This window comes from Diabrotica undecimpunctata, chromosome 6 (genome assembly GCF_040954645.1).
Source record: "Diabrotica undecimpunctata isolate CICGRU chromosome 6, icDiaUnde3, whole genome shotgun sequence".
Classification (NCBI taxonomy): domain Eukaryota; kingdom Metazoa; phylum Arthropoda; class Insecta; order Coleoptera; family Chrysomelidae; genus Diabrotica; species Diabrotica undecimpunctata.
Window position 1 is genome coordinate 118,281,965 of NC_092808.1, and position 6,696 is coordinate 118,288,660.

Here is a 6,696-nt window from a genome sequence, read left to right on the forward strand (position 1 = left end):
TTTTGTGGTTTTATTCAATAAATAATAATTGTTCAATTTTTCACATGCGAAAAAGCATGACATATTTTTCGCTGTATTAATTACTATCCTTCTTCAATTGTAAAATCGTTACCCTACTCCAACCCTTAGTAATGATTAATACTACCTCTTTAACCCCACTCCTTTCTCTCGACTGGTGACTGCCGCTAGCAACAGAGGTAATCTCTCGACTGCTCACTGCCGCTAGTAACATAGCTGTGCTTTGTGCCCTCCAAATTAATTGGCAGGACCCTGGTCTAGCTGGCCTTTCGGCATACGACCGTTAGCGCCTCCACTGCTCCTACGAGTCCGACACCAAAATGAAGGTGGCTCGCGGGGCTCCACCTCTCCCGTAGTACTCACCCATCCGTTATCCCCTCCCACGGGCGGACAGGTGACGCAGCAGAGGAATTTCCACCTCGCACGTAGACAGGTCGCCGCCGAGGATCTCTCCTCTACCACTCTTAAATCTCCAGGCGGGTACGTGCCGAGACACCGACACCACGATTGGTGGTGTAAGGCCAAAAGAGGTGTGTACGGGCCCAGCTCGTTCAACCTCACCTGGTTCTCTTGGAATGAGAGTAGAGTGGTCCCCGAGAGTCTCGTCTCGGATACTAGGAATGTAAACCGGTGACTGTGACGCCTAGCTGCTAGCAACAGACGTAATATCTCTCTCTCTCTCTCTCTCTCTGATAGTTACGCGAAAAATACCGCGAATCCTCTTTTGAGACAACACACGCAAATGTGCTCTATCTCTTGCTCTTAGTGTTAGTACCACGAGACACGTGTTTAGAAACCGCTAGTGAAAGCCTATAAACACCGCGAGTGTGTCTAACAGCAATATTGGCAAGACTCTTTATAAACTTGATTTGCCTCTTATCTCTTTTTGTACATATTCTGGTCTAATTTCGAGCCGGATGTAAATCATTATCCCTCTCTCTATCTGTCTCACATCTTGATTCTACATAGTGTGGCACTCTTTTGAGTCATATTTAAACCCTTATTCTCTCTGTTATATATTATTCTTAATTGCACATATTTTGATCCAATTCGGTTCAGATAAATCGTTATCTCTGCGGTATATCTCTTTAATGCATTTTTTGGTCCCACGGTGCAGTAATTTAGCATTAAGAAATTCTATCATTTTCTATTAATTTATCACCTTTGTAGGCTTGGCACCGTTGTCGGTTTTTCAATATTCCGATTTTTTTATTATTTAATTTTTTACATGAAACCTACATTTTTTTTAGAGCCAATAGATGTTGCCGATATTAATACTTAAAATAATATTTAGATACATAAATATTGATCGGTTTTGGTCAAGTTCAAATAACGACATTGAAACTACCTGCTGACAAGTTGCGGTCAACAGGTTTTTTTATCTTCGTTCAGGTGTTCAACCTAGATATTTTTTTCCCAGAGAATTGTGCAGGGGAATATTTTACATAAATTTCAATTTACAACCTGTTTAATCGAAGCTATCGGTGAATAGTTTGAGATATTATGTTTTTATGGGATTAAGACTGAATTATTGGTTATGATTGTGATTAGAATCACATTTTTAATTAATTTATGTTTGACATTGATTTCCATTCCGGAAATCGTTCTCAAAAAACGTTTTTTGTACAAAATGTGTATACACTTTTTACATAATTTGTACACTAAACAAGGTTAAATAGTGGAAATCTAAACGTTAAATATTAGTTAATTAAAAATGTAATTTTCATCTCAATAACGACCAATAATTGTGGCTTAATTACATAAAAAAATCTTATACAGTTATTTAAATTCTAAATAGTATGAGGAGTAGTTGATGAAAAATTCGTGAAGACATAGAGTTGATTTTGCTTTGTTTTTTTTTTAAACAATCTTAAAAAGTAAAAAAAATAATTTTTTGTTTATACATAAAACGTTTTTTATACATTCTAAAGAAAAATGATTCAAATCAAAGTAATGTAGACCTTAAAAAGTTTTTATGTTGAGAGATACCAAATTAAAATACATAAATAATTGACCGAGATAATTGCAAAAAACCCTAAACTCTAAAATATTATGTTTGTAGTAATTTATAAATGTTAATAACTTTGTTTTTTTGCCTAACGGTAGGTAATATAGATACTTGAAATTATGTCAATTAATGAATTATTAAAGTGTGCTAAATATCAAGCAGATCGAAAAAATAGTTTACAATTTATTCAATTTGTTTATCCCAGAGAGCGATTATTTAAACAACTGTACTTGTCCAAACAGTGACTCCATGTACAAGTATTTTGTAATTTGCAATCGATTCTTTGCTCCTTCAGTTTTAAGGAATATTAAAAAAAACTTCAACATATTAATTTTTTTATTATAAACCAGTTTGAATAGGGGACTTTTTAGCTTCTAAACATTTATATTAACTTTGATATTTTTTATGTCACACGCTTATAAGTAATCTTAATAAAAAGCTGGAGAAAAAAAAACAGAACCTTATTTAACCAATAAGAACTAAGGTAGCATTTAATTCTTAAAATCATATTTCCATTTTTTATTAACATTAAGATCTAAAAATTGAAAGGATTTTAAATTAAGATCTACAATGTATGATCCAAGTTATAGATGGCATATACAGTAAAGGAGTATTCGTAAATTACCGCCACGGAAAAGTGGAGGTAAGAACTGTCTGAGCTTCGTTTTTTTTTAGATTGGAACTTTAAATTAAAGCGCGCTTGCAAAATATTTAATATCTCGGCTTCTGTGGCACGTAGAACCTTCATTTCTTTACTGGGAAGGCTCAACCAAATAATAAGAGTTGTACAATTTTGACCTATTTTACTAAATTTTTCCGTAAAAAAGTTATTTAATATTGGTTGAGTTCTATCATTTGGGGTACTGTACGTCACGATTGGACTAATGGGACCGAAGATACGTGACTAAGACCCTTTTGACATGTTGCTGTATTTGATTTTTCTATTTCATTGTATTTAATTGGTTAAATCCTATCATTTGAGGTACTGTACGTCACGATTTTTTTGTCTTATTGTATTTTATTGGTTAAATCCCATCATTTGAGGCGCTATACGTCACTACTGGACCAATTGGAGCGAAGATACAATAGGTAGGTGCAATATAACATAACCCGTTACTTTTAACCAAATATGATGCCAGAATGATTTATGGATGAAATATATATATATATATATATATATATATATATATATATATATATATATATATATATATATATATATATATAGTAAACTCTTAAATATTGGGGAAATCTGCAAGAAATACTCTAATGTGTATCAATTGTTTCGCCGAACGTTTTCGCCAAAGAGAATTAATTTGGCTTCTTCAGGGCTGAAAGAGAATAAATTATAATTAGCTACCATATATTATCTATTAAAACATTATTGATCTTACCGTAACTTAGAATTGTAGAGTTAGAATATTAAAAAACTTTGCTAGTAACATAGTGGTGTTTTTTGTTACTATGTGCAAAAAAAGTTTTTTATAAGAATTGAAATGTATGGTAGCTTCGAACTTGACACGCAAAGGCTTACCCAAGGTTAATCGAAAAACCCAATGCAATTTATTTAATGTAGTTGCATTGGGTTTTTCGATTAACCTTGGGTAAGCCTTTGCGTGTCAAGTTCGAAGCTACCATACATTTCAATTCTTATAAAAAACTTTTTTTGCACATAGTAACAAAAAACACCACTATGTTACTAGCAAAGTTTTTTAATATTCTAACTCTACAATTCTAAGTTACGGTAAGATCAATAATGTTTTAATAGATAATATATGGTAGCTAATTATAATTTATTCTCTTTCAGCCCTCTGAAGAAGCCAAATTAATTCTCTTTGGCGAAAACGTTCGGCGAAACAATTGATACACATTAGAGTATTTCTTGCAGATTTCCCCAATATTTAAGAGTTTACTATTTAACTAATCTGCAAAAATTAAATTTCTTTTCTCTCTATATATATATATATATATATATATATATATATATATATATATATATATATATATATATATAAATTAAGGAACACTCGAAGAGTAGTGGGTTTTTCGGTCAAAAGTTGGAGAAAACAGACAAAAAAGTTGGCTACTTCATCTATTTATTTGAAGACGTTTCGCTCTCTAATCAGAAAGCATCATCAGTTCATCTAAAAAGAACATCATGAAAAATCAACATCCATAGAAAAGTTAATATACATGTGTTACCTCAAAAAGACATGTAGCAGTCGATGTTATAATATGTAAAGAAGCTTAAGATATTGGACATTAAATGGTTAGATTATATAAAGAATTAATTGAAACATAAATATAGTTTACAATTTGATACAAACATAGAACAGCAAAAGACCATGTGGTTATTGTACGTGTAATTTAAAAAAATATGTAAAAAACTTATGCAAAAAATAAGTATTTGCCGAGAACTGACAAGATCATAAGATCACACTTACAACAGTATGGTATTAATTTAATTTAATTTTTACTTTAGGTAACATTGTTGAAATGATTAAGAGTTAATAATTATATTAATATTATAAAAGATGTAATGAAGTTACCACAAAAAGCTTCCAATACTTTCGGGAGGCACCCGGCAAATGGGAGCCCATTAGAGATCCACTTAGCTATCACGTGAAAAGACAGTGTCCTTGATATCAAAACATGACAAACAACAAGGCGATTTACCAACCGCTAGTGCAGTAAAGTGTAAGTTTAAAAAAATATGAAAAGTAGGTGAAAACCTTGTTTATACGAAGCATTTAATGAACGAAAAAAGATGTTATATAGTGACCTAGGTGGGGGTTAGGGTGGGGATTGGCGCGAGAGTAGGCGCGAACATTTCCGACAGTGGGATTTTGATTCGAGGATGGAGGGGGCGATATTTTCTTTGGCAACCGTATGGTGTCATCTCTTTTATTAAGGCAATTTGGTCTTTTTTTTTATTTCTATAGTTAGTAGGCTTTAATCCCTAGCCTAATAATTGCTTCATTCAACTCGCTTGTTCTCACAAACTAAATTTTTACAATTTCCCTCCTTAAAAATTGTTAGCGTATTAATTGCTTTACTTAACTAACAAAATTTATCTCAGTGTTAATTTAAATTAAGTTCACTATACCAAATATAATTTTCAAACCAAAAAAATGAAACTAATCTCATTACACTCTTGTATATACATACTTGTCTTCTCTTCTCTTCATACCCTTTCCAAGGGTCGCTGTTTTTTATTCTCTTCATCATTCATCTATGTCTTGAACACTCTTATTATACTCTATGTAACTATAATATACTCTAATTAAAACTGGCAGAAATTGTGAAATATTTTCATATAATCCACGTTTCACAAACAAGTATCGCCAGAATTGCGAACGTTGTTAGTTCTAATGAACAATGCCTTTCTATTCTAGAATCAGAGAATATATTGCTTAGCTTAGGGCAGCTTTTAAATTGTATATTGATGCTCTGGAAAACATGGCTGACGACGAAAATATTCTCGAAAGTGAAGAAGTAGAAATTACGTATGAAAAATATATGGATCTTTATGTTTTTTAGAAGAAAAACTGGAAGGTAAACTGGCTTCTAAATTTGACTCAAATCTTAAGGCGAATACTTCCAGTAAACACACTGTTAAAAGTACTGATTTCAATATAAATGGCCAAAAAGAAGTTAAAAATCCATTTTTTAATGATGACTCCCTCAATTTTTGGTTTAGTTCTGCAATTGTTCAATCTCAGGCGCAAGAGCTTCAAAAGCCGACTTATGAAATCACTTCCAATGAGATTAGTACTTAAGGTTTAATAGGCCTGCCTTTCATAAAAATTGTGCTACCAGCACAAACAGTCACTTTTCAAACTACTCCAGAATAAACTGCGATTACTGAAACTGTAATATCTGAATCGCCTGTGCTTCTTAACATTTCTCTTCCACAAATATTGTAGGGATCCAACACTTTGGTTTCAAGTCAAGCTCTGCTTAAACAAAATTTTTAGTCTCTACTCCAATTTGACAACTCCATTAGGTATTATGAATTTAAATCCAGTAGGTACCGCCTCCTTGTAGTGTGCCAGTGGAATTGGCCAACATACCTCGCCCAATACTTATACAGCTTCAAGGTATTTCTCAACCTGAACTTTCAAATGCTCTCGATATAGGTACCTCAGGCTAATAAACTCTATTCAAGCTCAGAATATGTCTACTCCTACTTTGTTACATTTGAATAAAATTCCAACACAAAAACCTTTCGATTTATTATCAATTGCAGCACCTTGTGAAGAAGGTGGTATACCTGCCGATTTTTTTTAAACTCATCCCTCCTCCGAATAAGTCCATACCTCCTCCATTAACAAACAAAAATCAAATACTACTCTCACAGCCTCGTACTGTCACGGCTGCCGTCACAGTGCTCTCAAGACTCACTGTTCTTAATCACACCATCCCACAATTTAATTCATTAAATTTAGTCGAACCTGCCTTTTCTTCTGTTACTGTTGCCCTACCATTCGTAGAGGGCCAAGTGACAACAACACTGTATCCGACAATATTCAGACTTTGAGGGCTCAGTCTGTCTTGCCGCCTCCTTATATGATGAACGTCAATGTAACGTGCCCTCCTCCGTCGTTTACTGCCTCTTAGCCATGGACGTATTCTCAGCTAACCAAACCACGCACTCAGGGGCCTCTCTT